The following is a 10,005-nucleotide window of genomic DNA, read 5'->3' on the forward strand; positions in this document are numbered from 1 at the left end:
TTTGCATAGTACATTATTATTTGTTAGTTATAAACTCAAAGTTCCTACGTGTTTTAAAAGATTACATGAAATTACAGTGTATATGCACACATACAAATATAGCCTCAAAATAAAAAACATGAATTCTTAAGTGAATCAAGTTTTAATGAATAAACAAGTTACTTCAAATGTAACTAATTTTTTCATGGTTTCCAGATATTAACATTAATACAAACAATGTTCAAGTTATGTAGTTACATTTTAAGTATATGCCATTAATTTTTAAAATCTCCAGTGATGAACAAATAAATGCCTTAGTTTAAGGCTCACTACTTGTGATAAAAGTTGGAGGTCATTATAATTCTTTATATAGATGTTTTCAAACAAGTTAGTAATATAATGATTTTAATTGCAAAGGATATTAGGAAGAGAAGATAGTACTTTTAATAGGCTCTTTTTTGTTCTATGAAAACATTATTTTTGACCTTTTAGTTACTGATTAATGTCCAATATGTTGATTCGATTGATCAGTTGAAACAGTTGTCTTTTTTTTTTTTTAAGATTTTATTTATTTATTCATGAGACACAGAGAGAGAGAGAGAGAGAGAGAGAGGCAGAGACACAGGCAGAGGGAGAAGCAGGCTCCATGGAGGGAGCCTGATGTGGGACTCGATCTTGGTCTCCAGGATCATGCCCTGGGCTGAAGGTGGCACTAAACTGCTGAGCCACCAGGGCTGCCCAAACAGTTGTCATTTAAACAGTTGTCACTTATATTATTTCTATTAATAGAAAATTATTATAATGTACAATTTAAAATGTTAGCTTGATAATTTTAACAATAATGATGAACATGATATAAATATATTGACCAGTTCAGATGAGGTAGTAACAATGAAAAGGAGCTAGAATACCATTATTTAGCTCAGGAGATGACATAAGCTAAGTCATGTAAAGTCACTAGCTATCAGGTCGGTCTACTGTTTCAACATTTCTCTGTCAAATTTATGTGACAGGTACATAATTTTATGGATAAAATGCTATAAACATTTGTATCTGGCATGCTATGAAAACAACATAAATTTACCTCCCACTATTTTTAGTATACAGCATAGCAAGAAACAGTGACTTAAATATGGATATTAATTCTATACATCACTAAAGCAGGGAAGCTTTCAATAAATTTAAGATGCAAAAATATCAGCAGACACTCATTCTGTCTTTTATTGGCATTCTTTCTTTTTCTAGAGCACTTTCAGGCATCATAACAATAAATCTAGAATCTCAATATTGTTAGGCAGAAGAGAGTTTTTAAAAAAAAATAATTCAGAAGGTGCATTTTGTGAAATCTTATTGAGAAAATCCATTCATGAGAATTGCTATGCTCTTAGTCTTTATGTTTATTTATTAATTTACGTAAGATGTTTACATCCAGTCAAATAACTTATTTCTTTTTAATTTATTATAGTTACCTAGGATTAATTGGATTTCATCTATAAATCACTCTTCATTATCCACCATGTGCTTGAAACAAGACACTATATTTGACTCTTGGGAAGATTGCCACTGACTTCAAGTGATGTGAGTTTTCATATAGAAACAAAACATGAAGTTCATAAAATCTACAAGGAATGGTGTAACTATCATAAGTAAGTGGGATATGTAATGACAAGTGTGATAGTGTAAGAAGAAAGAAGTTACTCTACACATGATATCATCAAAGAGAAAATGGCTAGATGGTGAGGCCAAACACACTACTTCTCTAGGGATTCTCTAGGGATGAGCATGTGAATAATTGTATTTAGAGTCTTACACAGATAAATTTTCTTTTTTTTGGAGAAAAAAAGGGACGGGTGGTCCATAGAGAAGAAGCTACATTTGTTCCACATACAGAAAAGACTTTTTGCCTCAAATCCTTCTCATGGTTATGTAGAGGCTATATAGTATTTTTAAAACTGTTGGAACAATTTTGTAAAGTTAACATTAAAAGGCACAATTTGAAAAGGGCATGGAATTAAATGATGAGTTAATGCAGCTTCAAGATGACAGATGGTGTGTGCATTGAGTACAGGCTTTAATGATATCTAATAGCAGTCCACCACAACTAGAGTTTAAGTTGTCAGAACCTCACAGGAAAAACAGATGTTTTGTTGGTTTCATAATCCCAGCCTATTATACATTTGGAACAGCTATAGCTAATGGCTTTTTATTCATGTTCTCTCTCTGACATCCAAATAGGATGGTTTTTGCTTATATAGCAAAGCACATAGATGGAAGGAAGAAAAATAGCATGAGTTGATCTGCTTCATTCTTGCAACCAAAAAATACTTTGCTCTTAGATTTATTACAACCATAAATTCTGAAGTAGTAAATGTTGGCAGTTTGCCCAATTAAATATTGGTTGTTTATGTAAAGCCAGAAATAAAAGATCTACATATTTTATACGCAATTTGTTCAAATCAGTATTTGAAGTAATTTTTGATAGCTTTTTTTTTACATTTTACTACAGAAATACTTAGTAATTTCTAAATATCTTAATATTGCTGCATGCTACAGGATATAGCAACATATGTATTTTCAATATTATGATTTAGTTGGAATATCAGTGTAGTAATATGTATAGATATTAGAAAATTTCTGGGGTGCCTGGGTGGATTAGTCAGTTAAGTGTCTTAGTTTGGCTCAGGTCATGATCTCAGGGTCCTGGGATTGAGCCCAGTGGGAGCCTGCTTGTCCCTCTGCCCCTCTCCTTGCTTGCTCAAGTTCTCTCTCAAATAAGCAAGAATCTTTAAAAAAATTTCCTAAGTACTATATAAACATAAGTTTTACCATTGTATGAATCAGTAGAGATAAAATCTTTTATAGGTGGCAACACAATATCACAGTTGTGTGTAAAGGCAGTATGAGGATCAAAAATAGAGGAAGTTGTAGTGAGTTGGAAGAGTATGCACAAGAATGAAGACTTTAAGACATAATATTTAGATACATTGAGGGAAAAGGAAAAAGATATGTATTGGGATGGAAAATGTTTTTCATTCAACAGTTATGGTAGGCAAAATGCATAGAGAACACAAGAACAAGTTCTGTAATCGTATTGTCTTAGTTCAATACCAGTTCAACAATATATTTGTAGTCTAATATTGAGAAAATTACTTAATCCCTCTATGTTCCCGTATGTTCATCTGAAAAATGATGACTAGTGGTAAGCCATTAAGTAAACTAGCTCATCATGTATACATTGACAATAGAACATTGTTGTTGCCTTCAGGGGACTTAAAATTAGAACAAATTGGGAGAAGGGAGGGTGTTGGTAGGAGAGTGGGGACCAGCTTGTAAATGAATATAACTGAAAATTCTGAACCACTTTCCCTCCAGGAATGCAAGATAATCCTTCAAAAGAACTGCAACACAAAACAAATACTGAGTTTCCCCAGAGTACTATCTTATAGTCTAAAAATAAAAGGCTGAGAGGCATTGAGGGTAAGAGTGTAGGAAGGGGAAGGGAGAGGCGTGTGTGTGTCCTGGCACCTCGTACTACAATGTAGAAGACTGTAAGGTGATAAATGAGAGAAGGAAAGACAAGAAAGATGGATCTGAGAAAAACAACAGAACAATTGGCTGAACCCCAAGTTGTAGAAATGGCCTAAGATTTTCTAGTAATTGGTAAGTCTAATATTGAATTTTTGAATAGTTTGTTACTCAATTGTAAATAGTATTTTCTCTAACATACAAACTGACCTTTTTGATCTAAACATATGGAGCCAAAATTTTATAAGCATTTTCAGGAAAAATAAAAAAATATTTCCAGTGAGTTAGTGCGTTCTATATTCTGTTTTTACATTCCCACATCCTTGAGTACAAATCGCAGTTACATTTGTCTACATGAATTTGAACTTGATATACAGTCCTTTTACTAGTTTTCTCATAATTCCAATGACTGTAAGTATTTAATGAGTTTAACCTTATTGAAGTTTTTAGAGTCTTGAGGAAAAAACATACTTCAAGGTAAACTATCATTTATTATTTCTATACTCTATACCTTTTCTTCTCACATTTGCTGACCTGACATCTAGGTTCTACACATTAATAAAAATATTTTGATACTTTGAAATATTCTTGGGTTGCTATGTTGCCATTTAAAGAAGTCTTAGTCTAATTGGCTTTTGGAGGCATTGAAGAAATGCTCCTTTTATTGGAGATTATTTTACTCCTTAAATGGAAAGTACACATTAGTGTGCAAATTTTACAGAAAATTTAGTAAAATAAATTCTTCAAATTTAGAATAAAGTAATGCATTAAAAATTGCATTTCTATATGAATGTTAGTAAAACATGATTCTCAAAAAGTTAAAAACATGACTTTCATGTTTATATAGAATTGGAAAAAGTCAAAGAATTTAGTCAAGTTATTAATGAGGGTAAAGTTCACTCAAAGCTTAATTGGTAAAGCTTATTTAAAGATCTTTTTGTGTAATAATTTCACCAAGAAAATAATTTTAAAATTTGGTGAACTAGAGATAAAAATGGATTCACATTTTAAAACATATTATAACTGTAACCTTAGAGATATACTTTTCTAACTGAGAGAAATCTACATGATGAAATTAACTTTATAGATTCTGTTGGCTCACAACCTCAGAAGCTCCCAAGGCTGAAACTGGCTGTCCTTTGCAAGGGTAAGGGGATACTGAAGAAAGATGCTAATCACTCAAGGTGAGTTTGGAGGCAAGTTTAATACGGGGACTTACAAAAGGATTTGTTGTGGCAGCTGCAAGTTAACTAGCTCTACACACCTGCCCACCAGAATCTTAAAAGTTTATATAGAGGCCTTAATGGAGTTTGGTGACCAATATAGACCAGATGGTTTCAGCAACACCTTACTTTTTCCAGACTACTACTACTACTTCTTCTTCTTCTCCTTCTCCTTTTTCTTCTATAGGCACATGCCCAACATGGGGCTTGAACTCATGACCCTGAGATCAAGAGTCCCACACTGTACTGACTGAGCCAGTCAGGCACCATCTTTTCTCCTGGCCAAGGTTACATATTTAAAAGTAGCTCCTACCTTTGGAAGAGTGGGAGAAGAGTGTCCATTCCAAGGACAGGGAAGGGAGTGAAAAGCCTCTGATTCTCAGGTCCAGCTTGAGGGTTAACCAGCAGTGCACATCAACTCAATTATATTCTGCAACAGATTCTAATCTCTCAAGAGTGAACAGCACAGCACAGGTATATTCTACTAAACAACTTAATTCTTGTGTGAACTTACTAAACAATGACTCAGTGTGACAATGAAAGGCATGCTACCAAAACTTGCCTATTTCTGAGTAATTTTTTATAGTGTTGATGGTAAATTCAAGAGATGAGTATAACTTATAGCTCTTCTACTTTTTAAATTATTCATGGGATTTTTATTTGCATTTACCAATATTACTCTAATTTTTTGCCACTGCCATAATCTCTTGGATACAGAAATATAGCCTCAACAGAAAAGACAAAAAATAATATTAAAGTCATAATTACATGGGCCTAAGACATAGGACTTAATTCATACTAAAATATCCTGTAAGTCAAATTTAAAAATTTTACACATTTAATTATTTTGAAATACATAGGGTTTAGATTTGGGTTTTCAAACAATTCTAATTATATAAAATAATACCAGAGTTATGGTTATAACAAGAAATCAAATTAATTCTGTTTATGTTTGAGTCCCTAATATTGCCAAACACTGAGGGCTACCAAGACATAACTCTTGAGAAGATGGCACAGCAGCTGGACAGTTCTTTGAATCCAAACCAGAAGAGTGTGTGTATACATTTATTTAGCAACAATTTTTTTCAGAGAAGATATCTTTTATATTTCCCCAAAGGTTGAAAATAACTAGAGTAGTATCATAATTTTTTAAAAATATTTTATTTATTTATTCATGACAGACAGAGATAGAGAGAGAGAGACAGAGACACAGGCAGAGGGAGAAGCAGGCTCCATGCAGGGAGCCCATCGTGGGACTCGATCCCGGGTCTCCAGGATGACTCCCTGGGCAGAAGGCGGCACTAACCCGCTGGACCACCGGGGCTGCTATATCATAAATTAATGCTAGCAAATTATGTCATCATGGGAATGGGAAATACATTGTTCAAACTTACTGGTCACAGAGAGGTAATGTTGCTAATTCAAGTATTTTTACAAAATATTTAATTGAGTCAAAATTTCATTCCGTGAAATACATAGACCTCAAGGTACAATTTACTAAGTATCATCCATGTAATCAGCAATTGAATCAAAATATAGCCTTTGTCTCCTCAAATAGTATTTATTCTAAACCACCTTCTGACATCCGTCTATCCTATGCAACCACTTTCTGATTTCCATAATCATAGAGTAGTTTATCTTATTCTTGAACTCATGGAATTGTGTAATATGTACATTTTATATCTGGTTTCTTTCACTTATTATTACTGAGATTCATTAATATTGTTGTATATACCATAGTTCTTTTTTATTTTGACTGAATTCTATTCCACTACATGGATATACCATAATTTGTATATGAGTTCTCCTTTCATGGATGTTTGAGTTGTTTCTAGTTTGCACCTATTAGGAGTGATGTTGTAATAAATATTACTATATAATTACTTTTATAAATAAATGTTACCTTTTTCTTGAGTAGATATCTAGGAGTGGAACTGGTGGGTCATACGATGTTGCATATTTAGTATATGAGAAACTGCTAAAATAGTTGTGGTATATTTTTATATCTGTGTGCTTGCCAATGTTTAATGCTGACAGTTTTATCTTTATGACAGCAATGTGAAGTGCGACCCAGCTTTGGTTTTGATTTGCATTTCCCTGATTACCAATGATAGCACCTTTTTGTGAGTTTCTTGGCAATTTATATACCTTATTGTTGATATTAAGAACATTTCAAGTTTGTTGCTCAAATATTAGGTTATTATTGATATGTGGGATTTTGTGTTCCATATACAAGCCATTGTCAGTCAACAGATGAATAAGTGATAGAAAGATGGTAGATTAATATATAGAAATAACATTTTTTTCTAAGTCTTGATTTTTTTCACTTTCTTTGTGAAGTTTTGACAAGTGTTTAATTTGGGTAAAGTGAAGATTATCTGATTTTGCCAGTTATGATTTTTTTCTTTTTTAGGATTTTTATTATTTATTTGAGAGAGAGAGAGAGAGTGCACAAGCATAGGAGTGGCAGAGGGAGAGGGAGAAGCAGGCTCTCCATGGGACAGGGAGCCTGCTACAGGGCTCTATCCCAGGAATCATGACCTGAGCCAAAGGCAGACAACACTTAACTGACTGAGCTACCCAAGTGCCCCTGATTTTTTTCTATCTTAAGAAAATTCTGCATACACCTAAGCAAAATTTATAATCTTTTTATATATCATGTTTTTCTATAGAGGTCCACAATTTTATCATAAATTAATAATTGTGTATAGTATGAGGTCAAAGATTTTTCCTCATGCATTTTTCCTGTTTAATTACCACCATTTACAAAAAAAAAATGAAGCAAAATATTTTACCTACCAATAAATAGCCTTGTTGACTTTATAAAAAATCAATGTAGTCTATTCTGCAGCCAATAATCTTTCCCATAGAATTGACATTTTTTCTTGGGACCACTCTCATCATTACTGTAGCTTTAGAGTAAGTTTTGAAATCAAGGTGAGTAAGTTCTCCAAATCTGTTCATTTTAAAGATTGTTTGGCTATTCTGTGTACTTAAGATATAAGTTACATCTTAACAATAATGAGCCTTCTTGTCCAGAAGCTAATAATATCTCTTCATGTATTTGTCTTATTTTTTTCCTCAGATAACTATTACAGTTATTATTTTAGAAGTCTTAAACATCTTTGACTAAATTACCCTTAACATATTTTATTATTGACTCTAAACGGTATTTTTTTTTCTAAACGTTTTTTTTAATTTTCTGCAGTTTTAGTGCTAGAGTATGCAATTGATGTGTGTTGAACTTGTATACTAAATTTAGGATAAATTTTTCTAGATTTATCCTAAATTTTTCTAAATTTTTCTAAATTTAGTAGCTTTTATTAGAATTTTCTTTATAGACAGTCATGTCTGCAATGAATAACAACTTTGTATATTTTCTAATATTTTACTTTTGATTTTATTTGCTTGCCTTACTATGTTTTCTAAGATTTCCATTATGATGGATACAAATGCTGAGAGAGGACTTCCTTCTCATGCAACATGAACAAACTTCCTTCATTTTTAATTTGCTCAGAAATTTATCTTTATTATAAGTGGTTATAGTTACTGTATTTTATAATTTTTATGAATTTATGAAAGTTATTATTTTTCTTTTATCCACTGTTGCTAAATTACATTGATTGATTGTTACACTAACCTTGAAATTACTCACATTTCATTATGTATATTATACTTTTAATACATTATTGGATTTATTTTGCCAATATGGGAGGATTTTTATTTCTAATTTTAAGAGCTATATTGGTTAATAATATTATTGGTAGTATTTTTATCAGCTTTTGTTACCTACATTATATAGCTCTCTTACAGTGAATTAGAAAGTGTTTCTTCTCATAGGAATTCCTCTGTGGGAATTTTTTAACATTGTTGTTTTTTCTTATCTGCATATTTGGTAGAATTCACCAATGAAGTCATCTGAACTTGGAGTTTTCTTCTTGGAAAAGATTTTAATTAGGAATTTAATAGAATGAATTCATATTTTCTATTTAATTTCAAGTCATATTTGGTAAACTCTATTTTTTAAAGAGTTTGCTTATTTCATTCATCTAAATTGCCAATATTATTGGCATGAAGGTCTGAATATTCCTTCATTATACCTTCAACATTTGTAGAAGTTACAGAAGTATTCATTTCCCGTGTTTGTAATTTGTGTTTTCTCTCTCCTGTTTCATTTATTAATTTTAAACTACTTTGGGGTTTGTAACATTTCTTTATGGATTTATTTTTTATTATTCAATTCTCCCCTTTTATTATCCCATTTTTTCAATTGTGTTTAATTTTCCTTTCTCCCTGTAGCTTTTTAAATTGGGTATTTTGGTCATTCTTTTAAGTCTTTTATTATATAAGCATCTTAAGTAACTGATGTGTTATATTTTCATTATTCTGTTCAAAATATTTTCTAATTCCTTTTACTATCTCATCTTTGAGGTTCAAGTTATTTAAATATGTTCTTTTTTCATTTCAAATATTTGAGGTTTTCCTAGAATCTCATTTTTAATTTCTAATTGATTGTTTTTATATCACAGAATATACCCAAGTTTTTAAATCCTTTGAAATTTATCAAGATCTATTTTATGGCCCAACATATGGCCTATCATCTGTTTGAGGACATAGTTTTCCATAAATGATAATTAGCAGAAATTTGTTAATAGTATTTAAATTTTCTATATACCTACAGATTGTTTTATCTACTTATTGGTAACATTTCTTCAGATTGAAGCATTCAGTCTATTTCTATCAAATATGTCTAATTAATATATTTGAGTAAAATATATCATGTTATTACATTATTTTTTTGTATCAGGTCTATGTTGTTTTGTTTTGTTTTGTTTTGTTTTTGTTGTTGTTTTTTTTACTATTACCCTACCACCTTTTAATGTTTATTTCTTATCCTATTTTTCTCTTGACTAAATTTGTTGTAGATTGAGTTCTTTTAGAATCATTCCCTCGGAGTAAGATGAATTAATGGTTTATAGGAGAGGCTATATAGAAAAAAACAGTAGATTGTGGGGAAATGACATAGGAAAAGAAGAAAATTGACATAGGTGAACTACTGCTGACCATGACAATCCTGAGAGCATTAATAGGTCTTAATTCTAATGGGGTGTCTCTTGGAAATGCTGTAGAAAATGGGTTTTACCACCCAAAAGGGAAGAAAACTAGTTTATTTATTAACTATTTCATTTATTGTTGATGAGTAGGATCCTTTAGCTAGAGAAAGACTTAGATGCAGATGTAAATAAGAAACCACTACCATGAAGAGAAATGTTGATTT

General features: G+C 31.5%; 1 long non-coding RNA gene across 1 annotated transcript; it reads left to right on the forward strand.

The window, feature by feature from the left end:
- Positions 1–1,438: 1,438 nt before the first annotated feature.
- Positions 1,439–4,717, forward strand: LOC118353557 (uncharacterized). Its single transcript, XR_004812723.2, has 3 exons — positions 1,439–1,557; positions 3,352–3,639; positions 4,592–4,717. It is a non-coding gene; the product is annotated as an uncharacterized LOC118353557 (long non-coding RNA).
- The last annotated feature ends 5,288 nt before the right edge of the window (positions 4,718–10,005 follow it).

Source organism: Canis lupus, chromosome 38, assembly GCF_003254725.2.
Source record: "Canis lupus dingo isolate Sandy chromosome 38, ASM325472v2, whole genome shotgun sequence".
Taxonomy (NCBI): Eukaryota; Metazoa; Chordata; class Mammalia; order Carnivora; family Canidae; genus Canis; species Canis lupus.